Source organism: Tamandua tetradactyla, chromosome 15, assembly GCF_023851605.1.
Source record: "Tamandua tetradactyla isolate mTamTet1 chromosome 15, mTamTet1.pri, whole genome shotgun sequence".
NCBI lineage: Eukaryota > Metazoa > Chordata > Mammalia > Pilosa > Myrmecophagidae > Tamandua > Tamandua tetradactyla.
The window spans coordinates 9,079,759-9,104,622 of NC_135341.1; the positions used below are offsets into that span (position 1 = coordinate 9,079,759).

At 38.2% G+C, this 24,864-nt stretch overlaps 1 protein-coding gene and 1 non-coding gene across 4 annotated transcripts in view; one reads left to right on the plus strand and one right to left on the minus strand.

Annotated features, from left to right (window-relative positions):
* The window catches only part of CNTN3 (contactin 3), a 371,507-nt gene that overhangs the window by 172,389 nt on the left and 174,254 nt on the right, over window positions 1-24,864 (plus strand). The window lies entirely within an intron of this gene.
* On the minus strand, window positions 15,016-15,086 carry TRNAD-GUC (transfer RNA aspartic acid (anticodon GUC)). Its single transcript has one exon. It is a non-coding gene; the product is annotated as a tRNA-Asp (tRNA).

The following is a 24,864-nucleotide window of genomic DNA, read 5'->3' on the forward strand; positions in this document are numbered from 1 at the left end:
CAAAACATCCCAGTGATTGTCTGGTATTGTAAATATGATACAAATTGGATACAAATAGATAGAAAACTAAAGTGCAGATTTTATCACACTTTCCAGATTGACAGATATGAATGGATCCAGATGGCTGGAAAACTGATAATACCTGAACCTCCCGATCAATTTAAACATCACTGAAAGAGGAGCATCCAGAATTAGGTGCTTCTTTATTTGATGCCATAGGAGTTATGCAGCACCATCTGTGAATGATTGTTAACCAAAAACAGCCACACAAGTCTAATCAAGCCTATAGATCTAACTGCCAGTTTAGGCAATAGAAGTACCAGTTGAAAGACAGCACAGGGGGCCCCACTCTAATTAAGATGACAGAATGAGGTACTTCCGGGTTCTGGCCCCACAGAGGCTGTGAATAATCAGCAAAAACTGGCCAAAACATCTTTGTCAGAGCTCCAGGAAACAGTTAAAGGACTGCAGTAACAGGGTAACATGAAAAACCTGCATAGCTGTTGTAATTTGTTAATACTGTTGGAAATGAGTATACCAGAAATGAAATCTTTTAAAAAGGGAATTTATTAAGTTACAAGTTTATAGTTCTAAGGCTATAAAAATGTCCAACTAAGACATCCAGAGAAAGATACCTTGCCTCAAGAAAGGCAGATGGGTTCAGATCACCAGCTGGGCAGGCAGGTGTCTGGTATCTGCTGGTCCTTTGGCTTCTGCTTTCAAACATTCCCCAGGGGCATTTCTTTCTACATCTCCAAATATCTGGGTCTCATATTGGCTCTGTGGGCTCTGAGCTTTCTCTAAAAAGTTTCCCTTTTAAAGGACTCCAGTAAACTAATCAAGACACACCTTAAATGGGCAGAGTCACACTCCTTCTATCAAAAGGTCACACCACAATTGAGTGGATGATAGCTCCATGGAAACAATCTAATCATAGGGTTCACCCTAAACAATATTGAATGGGGATTAAGAGAACATTTTCAAACCAGCATAGTAACATATGAAAAGTTGGAACGTAGACTGTAAGATTTATATTTATATCAATATTAAATTTCTTAAATTTGGTAACTGCACTTAGGGAATGTGCATGGCAGTATTAATTGTTCAAGTAGCATGAGCACTCAGTTGCTCAGAAAATGAAAGTGGGTTGAGGATAGATGGACAGACTGATGGAAGGATAGATGGGTGGATGGATGGTTGGATGGATAGATAGGTAGATAGATAGATAGGTAGATGGATGGATGGATAGAGAATTGATAAGATGAAATGACAGATGTGACAAAGTGTTAAATTGGTCAATACAGTTTTCTTGGGATGGGGGGTATGTTGGAGTTCTCTGTATGAGCTTTGCATTATTTTTATAACTGCCCTGTGAAGTTGAAAGTATTTTAAAATAAAAAAAGTTAAAAAAAAGACACCACAGGGATGCAATTAGCCTAATCTAAAGCAGTCAATTCAAGAACATAAATGACTGAATTTCTTAAATAAATTGCAACAGCAACAACAAAGAATAACAAAAGGGAATAAATAGAATTGTTATATAATTTTTAGATGTAAATGAGAGCTTTAATTCTGGACAAGATGGAGTAGTTACGTTTTTCCCTGCTACTGTAAGCACAACCACAAATCCTGGAAAGAATGCAAGAGGCACCAAAGGAGAACTTGAAAAAGTAGAAGTAAGAAGTAGATAAGCCCAGGTTCAGAAGAAAAAGGCAGCAGCAGTGTATCTTATGACTGCCTTATCTAACAGAATAAATAGTCAGACAGGAAAATTATTCCTGATCCCCAATGTAGTAATTTCATCCAAACCATAGTGTCCCATTCCTCCCCTAGATTGAAGGAGAGCCCTTTTAACAATATTAGGCAAACCCACGAATACTGGAAAGCAGTTCTGTTAGGAGCACTGTCAACAATAAGTAATGAGGAAAAGTGCTCCCTTCCACTGATTCTGAGAATCCCCCCTCTTCTAAAAGATAATGAGGAAGTCAGTTATAGACTATAAGAGAGGCCCAGCCATAACAAACAGCTTGGCCCAGGAAGTCTTCCATGGTAGGCCTGATACTCTCCTCCCCTTTCTAGAGGCATGGGAGCAGATGGGGAGTGCCTGTGGGGAAATCTCACCCCAACAATTGATTGACTCAGGTAGCACTCTCTATTCCTGTTATGCAGCAGTTATGCTGCCACAAGTACCCAAAATACCCACCTCAGGAAGTCCCTCCCCTACTGTGATATGCTGTCACAGTCCTGGGGAAGACCCTTCAACCCCCTCAGGCAGCACTAATAGTGATCATTGAGAGTACCAGCAGCACAAAATCAACCAAGAAGACCAAAATAACAAGTAACACTCTGAAAATGAATTGATTGTTGGAACACAATCAGTAGAACAATATCTGTGTGTTTAACTTAAAAAAAAGGTGACTGCAAATTGAAATAAAAGATTGAAATAGAGCCCAGAGTCTTCTAACGCAATTGACAGAGTGTCCAGGATATACTAGAAAATCACCTGCTATACCAAGAACCATGAATCACAACTTGAATGAGAAATGACAGTCAACTTACATCAACACTGAGATGAATCAATTATTGTAATTATATCATAAAGATTTTAAAGGAGCCATCATAAAAATTTTTCAATAACTAATAGCAAATTGCCTTGAAACAAGTGAAAAATTAAAAATCTCAGCAAAGAATTTATGAATGTTATGAAAATAAAATGAAAAGAACCACAGGGCCTGGGGGACAAATCATCCAACGTTAGCATCATCTGAGTCCCAGAAAAAGAGGAAAGAGAATGAGGCTAAAGAGTATTCAATGAAATAATGTCTGAATATTTCCTGAAGTTGGTGAAAAACAACATTTTACAAAAAATTATACAATCTTTTCCAAAAAATAGCAGGTAAGAGAACAATTTCCAGCTTCTTTTATGAGGTCAGTATTACCCTGGACCAAAACCAGACAAAGTCGTTATAAAAACGAAAGAAAACTGTAGACCAGTATCTCTCATAAACTTAGCAGAATTCCTCAATGAAATACTAGCAAGCTAAATCCTACATTGTATAAAAATAATTATAGACCATTACCAAGTTGGGTTTCTCTCAGGAATGCAAGGTTGGTTCAACATGTGAAAATTGGTATAATTCATCATATCAACATACTCAAAACCAATTTATGATTAAAAAATTCAATTAAGAATATAAAGAAATTACTTCAGCTTAATGTATAGCATCTCCAAAAAGCCTGCAGCCAGTGACATAATAGCGAAAGACTGGGTGGTTTACCACTAAGATAAGAAACAAAGCAAGGTTGTCCATGTTAACCACTCATATTCATCAGGTAACTGGGACAGCTTCCAGCAACTGCTATAAGGAAACAAAGGAAATGAAAGTCATGCATATTGCAAAGGAATAAATAAAACTGTCTCTCTTTATAGATGACACCTATAAAACCCCAAGGAATCTGCACAGATCTCTTACAACTTGTAAATGACTTCAGTAAGGTCACATGATTCAAGATCAGCACATTAAAATAAATTGCATTTTTATATGTCAACAGTGAATTGGTTGGAAGCCAAATTAAAAGTACAGCATCAAATGGAATTGCTTCAAGGAAAATGAAATATGCATGCATACATTTAAAATATGCAAAATTTGGTAATCTGAAAATTGTGTAATGTAATGGAAGAAATAAACGTAGACCTCAATAAATGGAGAGATATATTGTGTTCATAGATTGGATATCTGAACAAGTAGAAATATAATAAATTATTCCCAAACTGGTCTATAAATTGAATGTAATTCCTATCAAAATATCAACAGGATTTTATGTTTTTGTTTGGACGGTTGTTATGTTTTGCAGACATACAACAGCTTATTCTAAAACTTCTATGGTATGGGCCCTGTATTAGTTGGTAAGATGCAAGAATGCAATACACCAGAAATGGAATGACTTTAAAAAGGAATTTAATAAGTTACAAGTTTACAGTTCTAAGCCTGTAATAATGTCCAAACTAAGATATCCAAGGAAAGGTACATTAATTCAAAGAAGGCCAATGTGTCAGGAACACCACTGTCAGCTGAGAAGTCATGTGGCTGGGTCTGCTGGTCCCTTGCTCCTGGTCTCTGTTGTTCTCAGCCTCTTTTCCTGTGGAAATTACTCACTTTGCTTCTCCAGAGTCAGCTTTCATCTCTTGGATTCCCTTGGCTCTCCCCAGATTCTGTCTTGCTTAACATCTGATGGCTGGGCTCCAAGCATCTCCAAACATCTGCATCTCTGTTTTCCAAGTGTCAGCATCTGTCAGCTCTGCTCTGAAGTTTCTGTCAGCTCTCTCTCTGTTGGCTCTCTCTTGGTTTTGGTTCTGCGCTTTCTCCAAAATGTTTTCTCCTGTTAAAGGACCCCAGTAAACTAATCAACACCCACCCTGAATGGGTGGACTCAAGTCTGCATCTAATCAAAAGGCCACACCCACAATTGGGCTAAGGAGGTAATTGAATCAGTACTGTCCATGCTATGATACTGAATCAGAATTAAGAGAAATAGCTCCCCCCACAAGATTGAATCAGGAATAAAACATAGCTTTTCTGGGGTACATAATACTTTCAAACTGGCACAGGCCCTGAAATACCTGAAGAATCCTTTTTAACTTTTTGTTTTGAAATAAATTCAATCTAACAGGACAGTTGGCCAAATAATGTAAAACCCATATAGAGATGAACAACATATCTCCCACTCAGAAACTCAGATCAACCAAATTTTAACATTTTGCCACATTAGCTATATCTACATAAATACAGTGGAATAATATTCAGGCATAAAAAGAAGTGAAGTTCTGTTGCATGCCACAACATGGTTGAGCTTTGCAAACATTATGCTAACTGAAATTAGCTTAGACATAAAAGGTCACCTATTGTATGAGTCTACTTATATGTGATATCTACAATAAGTAAATTCACAGAGGCGAAAACTAGAGTAGAGGTTACCAGGGGTTGTGGGGAAAGGGATGTGGGGAGTGACTGCTTAATAATGGTACAGAGTTTCTCTTTTGGATGATGAAAATGTTTTGGCAATGGATGGTGGTGGTGATAGGGCAATATTGTAAATATAATTAATGCTAATGAATTGTACGATTAAAAAATGTTAAACTGGCTATCTATAGATTCATAGTCAAATAAATAAACAAGTAACATTCTTAGTTACAGGCTGAAAAAAACTTGCAGAGGGCTGGATTTGGCTCTCAGGCCATGGTTTGCCAATCCTTGGAACCTTGAGTCCCAGGCACATGATAAGTCCAGGAAAATGAAAGCTGCTTTTACTATTTATACCTATAAAAGGTTTCTGAATCTCAATTGCTGAATAAAATTGAGAGGGTAAATAATACTCCAGTAGATTTCTGTGTACCGGACTTTAAATTACTGGCCATTCTCTCCCTCGGTCTTTAGAGACTTAATTTAACTAATGGATTCACCAAGGGTGACAGTTTGTCCTGATTTGCCTGGAAAGCTTTCAGTTTATCCCTGTTTCCCTGCTCCTTGATTAGGTAGTGGTGTCTTTATTACAGTTAAACATAAAAGATTTCTTTTTCTTTTTTCTCATGGTGAGTTTGCATGTGGCACATACATAAGGAATCACTTTCAAAAGTATCCTGGCATGAATGATAAACTTTATGTTCTATCCAGGTAAAGCTCAGCCCCCATGAATGATGCTGTGAGGAGCAGCCCTATAAGACTCAGCATTGGGTGTCCTAGCCAGATGTGGCTCAGAATGGTTTGTACCAACAGAATCCTCAACCACAGGGCTACTGCTTTCTAATCTTGACATCAGGCGTGCTTATGTTTCACCGGTGGAATTAAAACAAAACAAAACAAGTTTCTGGACATGGTGAATTACATTACCAACCAAATGTCCTTTTTCTTGAGATTCAAAAGCTCAGTATGAAATTTGTGACTTGAGTATTAGTATATTGGGCTTATAACATTTCTTAACTCCATTTTATATTCCTGCTTTTACTTGCCAGAATTTCTTAGATGCTTCTAATTTTTGTCATGCAGTAATTTATATATCCTTCTGAGCCTTGTAAAACTCCTTAGAAACAAGGCAAACCATTACAAATTTAATCCCTATCAGGCTTTCTTTATTAGAGCTAAATATAAAACATTGCTTCCCCCCCCCCCCCCGTGTTAAGAGTACATGTGGCACATATATATGGATTCATAAACATTTTTCTATTGGCTTAAATATTTTAAAGCATAGCATGAATGCTGTGTACTGACCACCCAATAATAGAAACAACATTTTAATTTTGAATACTGGGGTTTTGGTGGAGGGCTATCTTGTTTAACCGAGTTGTAATAGATGATATTATTCTAATATTCCTATTTTACTGATGAGAATATTTTACTCATGAGAATTCTGAACCTCAGGAAATCAAAGTAATTTTCCTTAGGTCCTCAGTTGATGACAAAGTATAAACTCAAACCTTAATTACATATCTGTAAGTCAAAGACAGTTAACCCCTATGCTTATTAGACCTCTACAATTTTGTTTTAATGGAAACTTATTTTTGACAAATTGTTACCCATTTGGAGTAAAGTTTTCTCATCAAGGCATTGTTTAGTTGCTCTCACTCATTCACCAAATGGTGATTTCTTTTGTTCCACCAGAGTCAATTATATTATCTTTTTTATCATAGGATTCCATAGGCCAGGTTTCAATAATCTTAAAATAACATACGCCATTAACTGACACTGATTTTGTTTATACCTTAAAAAATATAATATTTTGCTAATATTAAGATAAAATCTACCATTAACAGATTGCAGCATATTTGTGAGAGAGGTTTTATGAACATTGTATTTATTAGCCCTTAGAATTATTTTATGTGCTTTATTTTTATTGTTTGTAGAATGTATATTTAAAAACTTCTTGGTAAGTAGATTTTATTTTTCCATTGAGTGTACTCTTAGTAATTTGCTACTTCAACATAAAAGGAACATGTCCAGATCTCAGCTAGATGAGATGAACACTGCATTTTCGTCTGCCAAAAAAGTTTTAACCCAAGTCATAAAAAGGAAAATTCAAAAAGTTGTTTTTGTTGTTGAAAATGTGAATTAGCTACAGTGAAACTCCCTACCAGGCACTGGCTTCCTATTTAAAGAAATGTTCAGCAATCCAACTGTTTTAGACAATAATCTTTTCACCTCGGAAGCCGGTATAAATAAAAGGTGCTTTCACCAACACATACCACCTAAAGGTAAATGAGCAGATTATCTCTTTCTGTTTTCATCTGTTCCTACATGTTGACATTAAATTGTTATTTTCACATTGTACTTCACTGCTTTAAAAGAAACAGGCATTTTCTTATATATCCCTGTCATTCTGAGTCCATTAATGGAACATCATCCTAACAGGATGCCAAGAAAATGTGTAAGTGGAGCCGGCTTTGGGATTCTCCAGATGTCAACTTTTATGATACTGCATTACCTTTGGATTAAAATGCTCTTGGTCTAGGAAAATGAAAGGGGTTTGTAAGTCAGTTGAAGAGAAATTAAGCTTGAATATTCTGGATTACTCTTCTTATAGCTTCACTTAAAGATAATATATATATATATGTAAAATTATTGAAACATTAGAGATATAAAATGAAGAGGATATCTTTTTTCTACCCCCACATCCTTGGTTGCCAGGCAGCACCCCATATATGTCTATGCAAGCACATGTAGGGATCGATCCTTTAAAGTAGTAATACAAAAACATGGTCCAGCATCTTGCAACTTGTTTTCAATGTATCTGAGAGATTATAATGTATCAGGATATGGCTCTGATTTCTCTTTCCCACAGCTGCATCTTGACCAGAGTTTGCAAAATGTGGTTCCTCAGACCAACAGCATCAGTTTTCTCTGGGAACTTGTTAAGAACACAAATTCTTGAACCATGTAGGTCTTGGACCTCAGACCTACACCACCTGAATCAGACACTTATTGGAGGGGGCCCAGCAACTAGTATTTTAGCAAACCCTCTGGGTCATTCTGATTCTAACATTTGAGAACCAGAGCTTCAAGTAAACTATGATTTTTAAAATGGTCTCTAGTAAGAATCATTCTATTGTGAATACTGCTGCAATGAACATTATATATCCTTACATGAAGATCAATAGCAATTTGTTAAATTGCTTTCCAAAATTATATCAATTTACATTCCCATTGATAATGAGATTTTTCTTTGTATTTCTAAGGCAATCTTTCCTGACATTTTCTTGTATATTTTTATACCTAGACGTTTCAAAGCTTGTTGTTCTTTTTTTACATTAAATGTAAAATGTGTATTTTAAAACTATGTCAAATGTATTTACAAAGCAGAACATAAAACCTTCCCTACCACAGTGGTAGATGTTTGAAGGTACCATCTATTGAAAGCCTACTATGTTTCACAGACATAAATCACTTAAGTTTTGTAAACTTGCAAGCAAAGTATCATTCTCTTTTTTTTTTAATGTGAAGGGAGGTTAATATCTTGAATACTTATAACTAAATATGGTCATAACAAATTATGATATTATTAAAATATGATATATTTAACATGTTTTTTGGAGAAATATGTAATTAAATTGTGTTATATGTCCAGAACAGTCAAACAGGCCTCTGGCTTAATGACAGTGTTCCAAGAATATTTCTCTGAATGCTTGGGGTCTTGGGTAAATATTTTTGGCTCACTCTGTAATGGACTATTCAACTATTCATTCTGAATATTGGATAGACCAGTTAATAACAAGTGTTTTTTTTGGTAGATGTCAGTATCTAGATGACTTTAATCAACCCAGGCTTACATTTTAATGAAGGCAAAGATGTTTCAGAGAATTTGTTTGCCTCTTGCATAGGCTATCGCTTTGCGTAACATCTCAAATAGTGTGGCCCTCAGATCATCAGCCTGAGCTAGCTATTGTGCTTTCTATTTAATACAAAGATCCAAAGTTCCTCCCCACCTGCTGAATAAAAAAATCGGGGGTGTGACTTGTGAACCTCTTTAAACATGCTCCCCTCCTAATTATTATAAACCAAAATGGATTTCACTCTTTTCTCTATCAAAAGCGATTGCTGCTTTTTTCCCCAACTGAGATCACTAAAGAGATTAGTGTTCTAAAAAGAGTATAAATAATTCAGTTTTAAGCTCTTTACTGCAATGGCATGATTTGCTTAAGACTCCGAAACTTATCTAGCAATGATTAATTTAATTTTCAGTCCTTTCCTCTTACTTCATCTTTCTTGTAGTAGGATGTCAGTTGGCAATGAAATGGCCCCAGAGCAGGGATAATAAAAAGCCACAAAAAAAATCTGCATTCATTTTTAAATATATAATACATAAGTATTTCTTTATAATTTATACCTCAGTGACTTCTGAAAAGACTTGAGGTGGCTTACAGAGGGAAATGAATATGATATAAGACAAACAGATAAAAATAGGAGGCCATTTATAAGGATTAGAAGCACCTGGGAGATGCTAATTCTAACAGCTGGAAAGTGTCCTGATAGCTAAAACCAAAATGGAAACATGTTGGTTTATGAATTTTTCATCCTGGCTATAGAAATCATATACAATTATTAGAAGAAGCAGACATTTTCTAGAACTAATCAAGGGATGAATTTGGGATTTTTTGGTGACAAAATGTGTGTGTGTACAGAGAAAACAGGGCCTTCAAAGACTACTTTGCAAAAGATACAGAAAAATGTTGTCATATTGACGGTTGTTGTAGAATCTGTAGGAATTTCATTTCAATTTGCATTGATAACCTTATATTAATTAATAGCTAATGGTGTTTATCCAGCCCCTGTTTAGATGATCTCATTGCTATAGTAATGTAAGTAATTATTCTCCCTCTTTTATATCTGGAGAACCTTAGGTATAGAGAGGTTAAATAATTTATGAGTCCCTCAGGTTTACTATTGAGAAGCTGACTCATAGCCTACTTTATTACACTCTACACCTTAAGTACTTCTCTCATTCATCTGAATGGTTTGCTTTCTGATGATATAAACTAAAATAATAAATTAAACAAATTGGAGAATAAAGATGAATAGAGAGTATTGCATTGTTATAGTGTCTCATTTTCTAAGCTAAGAAAAATGTCAGTGACTTTAGTGTCACAGGATGAAATCTGTTGTCTTTAGCTGTTCTATTGTTATTCTGAGTTGGTTAAAAAAAAGTCTACGTACCTATTTGTTTTGACGACAGGCAGAATTCAAGTATGTGTTCAAAATAGATATAAATATCAAGGAAGAAAGACAAAGTTGGACTAATATTCTTACTTAGATACATGGGTCACCCAGTTCAGTGTGGATGTGAGCCGTAGAAGTATCTGGAGGAAAAATGAATTGTTACTCTGTACAGAGAAGATCCATGAATCATATTGAGTAAGTGTGTAAGTAATTGGTTAAAAACCCTAGAGTTCTGTCCCATTTAGCTATGGAGATAAAGTTTTAACCTGGAAAATCTTAAAGCAGATGTTCCCAGCTGTCTGCCTCATCCATAAAATGATACCAGGCCATGGGCTCCATGGATCATCCAATTTTAAGCTGGCCTGCACCCGGATGGGTCTGACAGAATGAGTTATTCCACAAGAAACTGAAAAAAATTGATCGTTGAGATTGTTTTTATGTCTTCATTAAAATAGCAGTTAATGTTTTTTAGATAGAATACGTTAATTTGGGTCCATAAGTTCCCAAGCCTACTGGAACTAACTAGGAGCAGTGCAGCTCTCCATGAACGCTCCCCCTCATGGATAAACACATCTGCAAAAGTAGATCATTTATTTAAGAGGAAGAGAGTTGGTGGTAAATCCTGAACTTGATAATAGGGCATATAGTGAAAGCATTATCATGACATCACTGAAAAGAAAAAGAAAGTGCCAGAACCCATAAGTAAACTCAATTCAACATGTTTGGGGGATTACCTTCGTATGCCTTATTTTCGGTGCAATTGCTGGTCTCCTTTATTTACTTAGTGACAAGAGCCATCTTTCAGAACAATGAAACCTATGTGTTGTGCTGGAGGTCTTCCATCTGTCCCTGCAGATCCACTCTCTACTCTGCTGTATGCTCCAGAATACACAAATGGACTACACGGGAGGGCTTCTTACCTTCTGGCTTCTGCGTAGTTTAGGCCAATGGGAAGCAATGGCAGGAAACTGGAGAGTGGGAAAAGAAGATCAGGGTATTTATTCCTCTGGCTCCCTCCTTTTTTAAAGAATCTTCCTACTGGCAATTCTCCTCTTTGTGCTGCTATCCTGTCTGGGTTCTCCTCCTCTCATCCCTCAGGCTTAAGCGCTTGATAGTTCTCATTAGGCATTGAACTGTGTTCTACAAAACAATGAGCTTACGTCCTATTTTTGTGGTCCCGTAACTGTGATCCTAATGGAAATAGGGTCTTTGAAGATGTTATTTAGTTGAGTCCAAAATGGATTTGGATGGACCCTGTCCACGACTGGCTTCCTTATCATGAGACAAAATTGGGGCATGATCAGTAAGGAAGAGAGACAGGTTTTGTTTTTCAAACATTTATTCAAGTGCAATGATCCAGGATGAACTTTAGATCTTGTTGAAAGCAGTAACATCCATGGAATGTGCATAATCCTCAAAAGCAGTTATCCACTCCTCCAGCGTATCTGTTCCAATTTTATCATCTTCAACCAAACACTGTACTGAAGTTTTTATTCTGTATTGTACCAGAACTAGTTTAGAAGAGCCCCAACCCAAACCATTTGCTCGAATGCTTCTGATGCAGTTGTCTAATTTTACCATATTTGTCTCATCATCCCAAGATTTCACATCTAGTAAAATGGAAGACTTGGCAACAAGTACAGATTTTATTGCTTTATCCGACAAAGAGACAGCCATGTGAAGGAGGCAGAGATTAAGTTATGTTGCCACAAGTGGAGTGCTCTGGCTTGCTGGCCACCCACTAGATAGCAAGGGAGAAGCATGGAATGAATTCTACCCCCTAAGAAGGAAACATGGCCCTACCCACACCTTAGTTTTAGATTTCAAGCTGCAAGAACTGTAAGACAATTTCTATCGGTTAAATTAACTAGTATGTGGTGCTTTGTTGCATCAGCCCTGGAAAACTAAGAGTTCCCCACTGTCACTAGTGTAGGAACACTGCATCTTCTCTTGTTGGTTTCTTTAAACCCTGCTGTTTATCAAACTCTTCTTAAATCACTACATTTAAATCTGCCATCTGTGCACCGTTAGGAGCCAGATGAATGTTTCTGTGAAATAATTATAAATGGAACAAATGAAAGAAAAATGTCTTTAGTACTTTCAAACTACTTTGTATTACATTTACAAATAATAAGACTTAGAATGGGATGATTATTTGGGCAGAATATATTAGGGTGAAATTTATTGGCAAGCCCTGGAATGCAAGTCTGTCTATCTAAACGTCAAAAATTCTCCATCCAGTCCTGTTATCTGGGAATGTATGTGTGAATATTTTGATTTCTAGAAGCAAAATGCTCTAAGGCAGCCCTGTCAAATAGAATATAATGCAGGCCACGTAAATAATTGAAAATTTTCCAGTAGCCACGTTTGTAAAAGCAAAAAGAAACATGAAAATTTTTCCACTTTTCTTTCAGTTGTTTAAACTTTTAATTTTGAAATATTTTGAAATATACAGGCAGCTGCAAAAATAATGCAAACCCCATGCAGAGAACCCCAACAGCCCACTATCTCTCCCCCAAGATACCCTAATCTTCTACAAATATTAACATTTTGTCACATTTGCCATATCATTCTGTGTATCCATCTATCAATCCATTATCGATGTACCCATCAGTGTATCTATCTATTTATCTATCAATCCATTTTCTGAACACTTGAGGGTAGATTGTATTCATCATGCTTGTTGAACACTTAATACTGCCACGTATATTTCCTAAGATCAAGGATATTCACTTATGTAATTAAAGTACATTTATCAAGTTCAAGAAGCTTGGCATTGATATAAAGCTTACAGTCTATATTCCAATCTTTTTTTAGTTTTCTCTCCTGTTTTTTAGCTCATCTAATGTATTCTGTTCTCTACTTTCTGCCTCTGCCTTGCATATTCTCCAGTAATTTCTTTGTTACCATGGGCTTACTTTTAATATCCTAAATTTAGAGCAAACTCATTTGCTTTAATACAAACTTAACTTCAATTGTATTGTGCTAGTTTGAAAAAATGTGTGTCCCCTAGAAAAGCCATGTTTTAATCCTAATCCCATTTTGTAAAGGCAGCTGTTTCTTCTAATCCCTATTCAGCATTGTATGTTTGAAACTGTAATTAGATCATCTCCCTGGAGATGTGATGTAATTGAGAGTGGTTGTTAAACTGGATTAGGTGACCACATGTCTCCACCCATTCGGGTGGGTCTTGATTAATTTCTGAAGTCCTATGAAAGAGGAAACATTTTGGAGATTGGAGATTCAGAAAGAGCAGAGCAGAATGACATAGCCACGAGAAGCAGAGTCTACCAACCAGTGACCTTTGGAGATAAAGAAGGAAAATGCCTCCTGGGGAGCTTCATGAAACAGGAAGCCAGGAGAAGAAGCTAGCAGATCATGCTGTGTTCACCATGTGCCTTTCCAGATGAGAGAGAAACTCTGACTGTGTTTACCATGTGCCCTTTCGCTTGAGAGAGAAACCCTGAACTACATCAGCCTTCTTGAACCAAGGTATCTTTCCCTGGATTCCTTTGATTGGACATTTCTATAGACTTGTTTAAATCGAGACATTTTCTCAGCCTTAGAACTGTAAACTAGCCACTTATTAAATTCCCCTTTATAAAAGTCATTCCATTTCTGGTATATTGCATTCCAGCCTCTAGCAGACTAGAACAGGAGGTATGCTTTTGTTCATTTGTTATTTCCTCTCCCATGCATGCTCCTGTTTCTGAAGGGCTAGTATGTCATATCTGGGAGATGTCCTTCCCTTCCTTTCTGGCAGCTAGCAAACTAGAACATGTATATAAAACAGGGCCTTCAAAGACTATTGAAGACTGGGTTCCTATAATTATCTGACTCCCCTATCTACATAATACATATGTATGCATTATGACACCAAAAACTGATGATTTGTCCTCACATTTTATACATTTGCCTTTTAGATCCAGTAGTTACAAACAAAAAATACAATAATACTGACATTTATATTCACCCATGTTTTTACCCTCATTAGAGATCTTTATTTCTTCATGTGGCATCAGTCTTTTGTCCTGTCCTTTTCTTTCCCCTGCAAGAACTCTTTTTAGCATCTCTTGTAGGGCCAATCTAGTGACATTGAGCTCCCTCAACTTTCTTTTGTTTAGCTGGGGATATCTTAATCTCCCTTTCATTTAAAAGATAGTTTTTCTGGATACAGAATTCTTGGTTAGCAGTTTTTTAGGTTTAAGTACTTTATTTGTCACCCCTCTATTTTCTTGCCTCCATGGTTTCCAATGAGAAATTGGCATTTGATCTTACTGGGGATCTCTTGACATGACACATGTCTTCTCCTTTCTGGCTTTCAGTGTTCTCTCTTCTTCATTTGCATTCAATAGTTTGATTGTGACATGCCATGGTATGGGTCTATTTGGGTTTTTCCTGTTTCTAGATCACTTGCATGTCTGGTGTGTTTATTCATGCCTTTTTTTAAAAATTGGAAGTTTTTAGTCAATATTACTTTGAATATTCTCTCTGCCCCTTTCTTCTCCATCTGAGAATCCCACAGTGCATGGCACAAAATGGTTTATTGTGTCCCACAGGTTCTGTTGACTTTTCTATATTCTTTCTTCATTTTGCTACTGAGATTGGACGGTTGCAATTGTCATATCATCAAGTTTTCTGATTCTTCCTTCTGCCAGCTCCAATCTGCTTTTGAAACTCTCTAGGTAACTTTTATATTTTTTGTATGCTGTGTGGTGGGGGTCACAATTCATTTTTTTTCCATGTGACTATCCCATTATTGTAGCACCATTTGTTGAAGTTTTTTTTGGGGGGGGGCAGGGGGGTGTGCTGCATAGACCAGGAATCGAACCTGGGACTCCCGCATGACAGGCGAGAATTCTACCACTGAACTACCCTTGTACTCCCTCTCAAGGTAACTTTTTATTTCTGTTATTTTGGTCTCATCCCTGTTTGGTTCCTTTTCATAATTTCAGTCTCTCTATTGATATTCTCTTTGTGTTCATATATCATTTTCCTGAATTCCTTTAGTTCTATTTTTGTATTTTTCCTTTAGTACATTGAGCTTATTTAGGACAATATTTTAGAAGTCTTTCTCTGCTGTCCCAGGTCTGATCCTCCTCATTCTAATGCTTTAACCTTCTTCTTTGCTTGGCCCCTCAGTTGCTGTTCCGCCTCTTCTCTTCCTTCTCCTCCCCCCTCCTCCTCCTTTTCTCTTTCCCCCTCTTCTTAAAATGCCCGAGATAGTCCAGGTAAATATTACTCTATTCTTATACCTGAGGAAACCGTGTCATAGTGAGAATGATAAGTAGCCCAGAGTTAAGAGATATTAAGCAGTAGATCACAGAGTTAATCTCAATTATCCTGACTTTAAAAGCAATGAAAGTTCCAAATTAAAGGTCTGACTATGGGAAGGTAGGTTGAGCTTATGGGTTTTGCCAGTAGGTAAAGGAGAGAAATTCGTATCTGATATTAATTACCTTTCCCCTAAGCAACATCAATGTGAAGGAGTTTACGTGATACGGAGTAAAAATGAAGACTGAGAAGGACCTTAAGCAGAGCTGCACTGACTGGTGGTGATGATTGAGCGTTGTACAGCTGCTGGGACTGCTGTTTGCATCACAGTCTATGTGAAAGATGACCACTCAGGTTGGGTAGTGCACAGCCTGTGCAACTGCAGGTGGGAGCCCTGACTTCAAGTTCTTTTGTGTCATTAGCTACTGAGCTTAGGCACATTGCTAAACTTTCCCATCTGATTTTTTGAGCACAAATGAACAGTGTCCGCCTATGACATTACAGAGGCCCTATGTTGTTCTGTGATTCTTAGTGATGGAGCACATCTTTCTCTGCTAGCCTTACCACAGCATTCTTCATTTTTGTTACCCTTACTTTGGCAGTATACCCTGAGGGTGCATAAAATTTATTGCTTTCCAACTTCATGCCTTAGTGCTTCTTTTGCTTGCTGTCCTAGTTAAATACGTAACTTAGGAAAGTATTTCTATTTAATTTCATTGATTCTAGTATTCATAAATGGGAGTTGTTTTACTGTTTCCATGTGTTATTTTCAGAAGACTATGACATTTTAAGAAGTGTTGCATTGCAAACATCATTTAACCTCCTAGCTAAAATATATCATTAATGCGTTAAATATTATTAATGCCTTTTTTTTGGCCTCAAGCATACCGAAAGACAGTATTCATCATGCAATAATAATCTAATAGCAGTCTAGCAACAACATACTTTATTTAAGCTATTTTGTTTCCTAACTTCAGGAAAGCTAGCTTCTTATAATTCCTTTCATTCTATATATTTTAAGTGTATTTTGGCATTAGTATGCATTGCATCGGGTGTGAGATTTTGATCCTATGTAAAAGTACTCAAAATTATTTATAGTTAATATTCCCTAATTTTATCCATTTGTGGATTTTAATTAAGGTTGATTTTATAGTTGATAATGCCCCTTAATTGAGCAGTAAAGAAATAGCCTGACAGGTTTGTAATTGAGACAATTTGAGTTTATTGCTGAAAGTTCCTCACTTAAGTGGTTTTCCTAGGAGTATTGCAAAACTTAGTTAAACTGGCTATTAGAAGTGACACTGTTCCACATTTAGTTTAAAATACCAGTTGGGATGAGGGTAGGAGATACCAAGGAAAACAGTATTTCTGAACTGTAGAAGGTTAGCTCCATTGGACATAAGAAAAGTCCAGAGAATTCTATCATGATCTTGAAGTTTGTGGTTAAACATGGCCCAATGTCTGATCAGTGAAAAATTCAGGGGCTAGAGATGGAAAACCTGGCTGCTGCTCTGGCCCTCTGAAACGTGTAGATTGTGTGAAGGATGCTCAAGAATCTCTTTTTGAATGTCCTTTCTGCTCTAGGCATAACATTTCCTCTTGTTTTATCTATTCATAAAGTTCACCACCTACTGAGTGCTAATTCTTGGCCAGGAGATCCCTACCCTCATGTAGCTCACATAGTACTTAAAACCACTGTGCTATGACAAGGAAAGTATTAAGAAAGATCTATAGGAGATAACAACTAAGCTGCCACCTGAGGGGTCAATGATAATTAAGTAAAGGAGTGTAAGAAGGGGAGTCTAAGAAACAAAAAATAAGTGTAACCTATACATGTTAGAGAAAGGAATTCAACCTGAAGTGTGGTGATGCCTTGGTCACTGGAGAAATGTTGCAAGAGAGACAGATAGGGTTCAGATTCCTGGACCATAGAAGCCCTACTAAGAAGTTTGAATTAAACTTTAGGGTAGTAGGAGCCAATTATTGAAATTGTAGTGACAGGATCTGACATGTCTGTCAGAAAGGTTAATCTAGCTGCCACTGATATAAGGTATTGGAAGAAGAAAGACTGGTCTGGAGGACAGGTTTATATAAGGACATAGGTAAATGCTAACATTTTGGTGTTTAATATCTGGAAAGGGATGGTGAAAAAGGAGGTACGTGACAAGCCTGAAAGGATCCCAGAACCAGGAGAGTCAGACAGGCTGGGGACCAACTGTCACCCCCAAGCCACAGCTCTGGCTTTAGTGTATTAACTGCTTCTTTCCCTTTCTTTTCTACTCTCAAACTAGGAATTCTATCTTAAAGCTGCTACTTTCCTCCCTAATGTGGGGTTCTTTTCCTCTCAGAGGCTCCAAGATCTTCTATATTGTATTTCTGGTCAAACTTGATGACAAAGGTAATACATAAGCAAACTCAATGCAGAAATATTGTTTGAAACATCCCATTTGGAGGCAGCTCCTGAACGATTAAGCACAGAGACTCAAGCTGGGCTTGATCAGCTTAGTCCCAGCTGTATCAGTTACTAGCAGTGTGACCTTGGACAAGTTAGCTAATGTCATTGTGCCTCAATTTCCTCAATTGTAACACAGGAAAACATGAAAGTACTCCTCCTTGGATTGCTATGAGATTCATGCTGTGAGTTAGTCTTTGTAAAGAACTTAGAGGAGTACCTGGCACTTAGTAAGAACCCATTAACTGTTAGCTCTTATCATCATTCAACTTTGTATCACCCTTCCAATGATCAGTGATTCACAGTTCCAAGGCATGAAGCCATACTGAATATAGTTTTTCTCCATTTACCCTAAGTCTTCCTTCTGAAACTTCATGTATAATCTTTTTTTTTTTTTTTTTTTTTTTTTTTTTAAAGGGAGGAAGGGAAGGAAAGACAGAGAGAAGGAAGGAAGGATGGAAGGAAGGAAGGGAGGAAGAAAGGGAAACATTTTTAAACATTTTCTTGTTTTATTATATTTTGTTTGTTTGTTTGTTTTTTACATGGGCTGGGGCCGGGAATCGAACCGGGGTCCTCCGGCATAGCAGGCAAGCACTCTTGCCCGCTGAGCCACCGCGGCCCGCCCATGTATAATCTTTATATAACAAGATGGCCTTGTGAATTCATGAAAGGGTACATGTGTACACGCACACATACACACGCAAATACATCTTATACCAATGGTGCTAAGAATTGAATTAGTCATTTTATCATGACCACCACCACCACTGTCAGCCACTGTAAGGCCCACCTGGTAGTTCTGTGATGAGAGCTTTCATATACTCTTGTGCCAGTTTGAATCCATGGTAGACCCCAGAGAAGTCATGTCCTTTAATCCTCATTCAGTATTGCTGGGTGGGAGCTTTTTGATTATCCGTGGAGGTGCAACCCACCCAACTGTGGGTAGTAGCTTTTGATTTGGTGGTTTCCATGGAGATGTGTCTCCACCCATTCAAGGTGGGGTTAGTTACTGGAACCCTTTAAGAAGGAATCATTTTTTTAAAAAACTTGAGAGCCCACCCAGCCAGAGACTTTGGGAGATGAAGAAGGAAAATGCCCCTAGGGGAGCTTCATGAAATAAGAAGTCTGGAGAGAAACTAGCAGATGTCATCATGTTGGCCATGTGCTGTTACATTTGAGAGAGAAACCCTAAGCATCATCAACCTTCTAGAACCAAAGTTTCTTTCCCTGGATGTCTTAGATTGGACATTTCTATAGCCTTACTTTAATTTGAACGTCTTCGTGGCCCTAGATCATGTAAACTTGGAATTTAAGAAATTCCCCTTTTTAAAAGCTGCTCCAGTTTTGGTATATCACATTCTGGCAGCTTTGCAACCTAGAACAATCCCTTAAAATCGGCTAAATACAGTCCATTTTCACTTCTTTTTCTATACACAGGCCATCACTAAGCATCAACAGGCCTGTCTGAATTTGCTTATACTGTGTCTTCTGCTGAGATTGACCTTCCTTCTTCCTTCCCACCTGTCACCAGGCTATTCTGTCATCCCACCCCACAAAAATAAGTGTGCCCTAGCACTTTTCATTTCTTCCTTATCCACTCGTAAAATCAATCACTTAATTTTCTCTATTAGAAGTAGACCTAAAATTCCTTTTCTCTCATTCCTGTTTCCAGGCCCTGTTTTCCCATCCAATGTCTTTTGCTATAAAAGCCTCCTACCTGGTTTTGCAGTCGTTATATAGAAAATGAAATTGAGTAGAACAGGAATATAGAAGTGTCATTGTTTAGAAAGTCAGCCTTACAGAGTATATACTTATGAGAAAATATTTTCCATGAGAATGGTAACTTAATTTATCCTGTTGGCTAAATGCAAAAAAGAATATTTTCTATGGAGGGAAACATCATAATGATTGAGTGAGTACATTTCTCCCACCAATGTAATGATATTTGGCACTTTTGATAAATAAACAGGTCCAAAGGATAATATAGCCCATTTAATACACTGACACATCTATTCTAACTAAAATATGTTTACATTTGTCCCTCATCCACTTCATTTTATCCTCCATAAGTGTCAGTACGTTTGCCTTAATTGCTTTCTAATTGGTATACATTTTTGTGCTTTAAAGATTTAAACTAGAGAATGTTTTCCAAAGGCTTCCTAAGTGCCAGAAGGATGAGGGTCTACTAGACTTACAGATCCATGTGTCACCTAATTGCATGTGTAATGCATTTCTGTAGCACAAAATTGCATGCTTATTCTTATTCTAGATCTCTGATGTAGCTTGCAAAGAAAAACAGGTAATAAAAATTTGTGCTTGTTTGCTTAGCCTGAGAAACATTTTCAGAGGGATACTGATAGCAGTGCTTCCCAGGCAACACACGGGGATATCATAATATTTCATCATTTTATTAAACTTGAGTTTATTTTAGGGTATGGTATTAAAATGACGAAGTAGTATGCACCTTTCTTTTCTTTTTTTTTTCTCCTTTTTTTTATCTGCATCGGCAGGCATCAGGAATCGAACCCAGGACTCCGGCATGGCAGGCAAGAACTCTGCCACTGAGCCACTGTGGCCTGTCCCACCTTTGTTATTTTAAATAGCTTTATATTAGGTCCTTTTAAATCCCGGGGTTTAATGTTTTAAAGGATTTCCTCATAAAAATTAGCAAGAAGGTGTTATTATAAATGTCATTATTTGTTATTCTCCATAAACTGTGAATTATATACCTTTGTTCATTTGTAAAAGTTCTGAAATTTATATATATATGACTCTGTAAGTCTGACCCAATCTTTAAGTTATGGGAAAATGCACACTTTTTTTACATTTAAAATAATATTTTATGGGAGATTTTTTTCTAGTTACTTGCTTCCATAGCCTTTATATTAATTATTCAAGGAATCTGCAAAAGAACTGAAATCTACTTTGCAAGATAGTGCTCAGTCTCCCACCAAGCAACATAAACTGTTTTGTGTAGGTTAACAAAAAAAGGGGTATAAAAGAATGAGATCTCAGATTGAAATCATATGGTAACACATCTGCTTTGTATTCGGTGTATAATATATTCAGAGCACTGTTCTTTGTATTCAGGTTATAAGAACAAGCCAGAAAAAATGTCTATGGTCTTATGAAGCTCCCATTCTGGCAGGGAATGGGGGGAGGTGGAAACTAAATAAATAAAAAATAAATATACCTTACAATATTGTATAACTGCTTTGAAAAAAATAAAGATACATAGGTTATAGAAAATGACAACTAATGGGAGCCACTTACATCTAAGAACTGTGTAGTCATTTACATTTTGAAAGCTATATCTTATTGATGGTTGACTTTGTGCTTTATATTAACCCCTCTGAAATTCCTCAGCAGGTTTTATTCTAGTTGAGAAAGAGGACTGTAAGGTACTGGGAAGTCAGGGAGCTGGTTGGCTGGTTCGCAGAGGCACAGCACATGCCTCTCTCACTGTGCCTTATGGCATTTAATACAATTTGTTATTAATTGAATAAGTGTTTGAAAGAATGTATAAATCTTAAATATTACTTTCAAACTGGGCAGATAGCCATTTCAACATTTTTTCGGGGTGTGCGGTGAAATTCCGAAAGCCAGAACCGAAGTAAGATGCTTCAACTTTAATTTGGATGTGCTGTTTCTCCTTTTATTTTTATGATAAAAATCAGGTCATGTGCTGTCAGCCTGACTTTTACAGTTAACTAGGAGTGTGATTTGGGCAAACTCTAACCTCTCTTGGCCTCAGTTTGCTCATGTAAAAATCGGAAATGGTCATCTCTCTATTGCCTGTCATAGAGATTTTTTTTTTTTGAGACTATCTCAGATAAGATATATGAAACTCTAGAGAATCCTACACATATAAGTTGTTTTTTTATCCTTTAAAAAGGGTTTAAGAGGGTGGGCCACAGTGGCTCAGCAGGTAGAGTTCTCGCCTGCCATGCTGGAGACCCGGGTTCGATTCCTAGTGCCTGCCCCTGTGAGAAAAAAAGGGGTTAAGAAATAATCTTCATTTCGCTTAAACTAGGATAAATATCTTTTCAGCTGGTTCAAAGGTATGTTTTGATGTCCTTTTCTTATTTTGTTGAAAACTTTCAGTACGAAGTGACCATATAATTAAAGAAAAATTAGGCCTATTAGCTTATTTCTATGTAATAAAGTTGCTCTTTGAATGCCAGACCCCAGGAGACCTCCTTACCTGTGAATATGTTTAGTGTGGAAAATTGCTGCTCTTTGAATTATTAAAAAAATAAACAGGACTTCCGGAGAAGATGGCGGCTTAGTAAGGCGCATGGGTCTTAGTTCCTCCTCCAGAACAACTAATAAAGAACTAGAAACAGTACAGAACAGCTCCCGGAGCCACAACAGAGACCAGACACACACTGTACCCCATTCTGGACCGGCTGGACCGACTAAGAGACTCCACTGCGGTGAGGTCCCCAAGAGGCGCATGCTTCCCCGGGCTGTGACGGCTGGCGGCCGGAACCCCTCCCTCCCTTCTTCCCGGGCTGGCTGGGAGCTTCGGCTCGGCGGTTCCCCAAGCTGCGGCAGCTGGCGCCGCTCCCCAACGCACAGCTTCCTGGGCCAGCTGGGAGCCTCAGATCGGCAGTTCCCCAAGCCACAGTGGCCGGTGACAGGAGCCCCTTCCACACATATGGCTTCCCGGGCCGGCTGGGAGCCTCGGATCGGCGGTTCCCCAAGCTGCAGTGGCCAGCGACAGGAGCCCCTTCCACACATGTGGCTTCCCGGGCTGGCTGGGAGCCTTGGATCGGTGGTTCCGCAAGCCGCGGCGGCCGGCGACCGGAGCCCCTCACCCCATGCGCGACTCCCCGGGACAGCTGGGAGCCTCGGATCGGCAGTTCCCCAAGCAGCGGTGGCCAGCGACTGAAGCCCCTCCCACACACGCAGCTTCCCGCGCCAGTTGGGAGCCTTGGAACAGCGGTTCCCCAACCCACGGCGGTCGGCAACCCGAGCCCTTCCACACACGCGGCTTCCCGGGCTGGCTGGGACCTCGGATCAGCGGTTCCCCAAGCAGCAGCAGCCGGCATCCCTCCCCCACAGGCGACTTCCCGGAGGGAAAGGAAAGAGTCTCCAACAGTAGTAGAGACTGAGCCCAACCTAATACCAATAGTGGCATTAATGAACAACTTCTGACTACTAAAAATAGGCCCTCAGCTCAGGGAAAACTGATCAAGGTGGAAGTCGCCGATTGGGCTAACTGAAAAAGAGGAAAGGGGGCGAAACAGAACCTTCTGCAGCTGTTTCTACGGAGGTTTGGTTGCATCTGAGCTCAGCACTGGGATTACACAGGTTGCAACTGCCCCGAACGCAGAAACAGGCTGCTTTCAGGGCTCTCTACCACCTGAACCTTCCCCGTGAGAGGGGTGAAATGCAACTCAGGTGGAATCCCTCTCTCAAGTAATTCAGATCCCAGGACTTCACAATTTGAAGCCATTAAAACCAACCTACAACCTTTCCTCTGTCTCCACCACACACCCAGCAGTGACAGTCTTCCAAAGTTAAAGAAGCCACAACATCTTTTGCTGGTGGGACCCGCAGACAGACAAGCACCACGTACTGGGCAGGATAAGAAAAACAGGGCCCAGAGACTTCACAGGAAAGTCTTTCAACCTGTTGGGTCCCACACTCAGGGAAATCTGATTAAATGCCCAGACGCCAACCAAAAATAACAAATCACACCAGGAAAATTGAAGATATGGCCCAGTCAAAGGAACAAACCAATAGCTCAAATGAGATACAGGAGCTGAGGCAACTAATTCTGAATATACAAACAGAAATGGAAAACTTCTTCAAAAACCAAATCAATAAATTGAGGGAGGACATGAAGAAGGCATGGGATCAACAAAAAGAAGAAATGGAAAGTCTGAAAAAACAAATCACAGAACTTATGGGAATGAAAGACACAGTAGAAGAGATGAAAAAAACAATGGAAACCTACAATAGTAGATTTAAAGAGACAGAGGCTAGAATTAGTGAGCTGGAGGATGGAACATCTGAAATCCAAAAAGAAATAGAAACTATAGGGAAAAGAATGGGAAAATTTGAGCAGCGGCTCAGGGAATTGAATGATAATATGAAGCACACAAATATATGTGTTGTGGGTGTCCCAGAACGAGAAGAGAAGGGAAACGGAGGAGAAAAACTAATGGAAGAAATTATCACTGAAAATTTCCCAACTCTTATGAAAGACCTAAAATGACAGATCCAAGAAGTGCAGCGCACCCCAAAGAGAATAGATCCAAATAGGCTTTCTCCAAGACACTTACTAGTTAGAATGTCAGAGGTCAAAGAGAAAGAGAGGATCTTGAAAGCAGCAAGAGAAAAACAATCCATCACATACAAGGGAAACCCAATAAGACTATGTGTTGATTTCTCAGCAGAAACCATGGAAGCTAGAAGACATTGGGATGATATATTTAAATTACTAAAAGAGAAAAACTGCCAACCAAGACTTCTATATCCAGCAAAATTGTCATTCAAAAATGAGGGAGAAATTAAAACATTTATAGACAAAAAGTCACTGAGAGAATTTGTGACCAAGAGACCAGCTCTGCAAGAAATACTAAAGGGAGCACTAGAGACAGATACAAAAAGACAGAAGAGAGAGGTATGGAGAAGAGTGTAGAAAGAAGGAAAATCAGATATGATATATATAATAAAAAAAGGCAAAATGGTAGAGGAAAGTATTACCCAAACAGCAATAACACTAAATGTTAATGGACTGAATTCCCCAATCAAAAGACATAGACTGGCAGAATGGATTAAAAAACAGGATCCTTCTGTATGCTGTCTACAGGAAACACATCTTAGACCCAAAGATAAACATAGGTTGAAAGTGAAAGGTTGGGAAAAGATATTTCATGCAAATAACAACCAGAAAAGAGCAGGAGTAGCTATAGTAATATT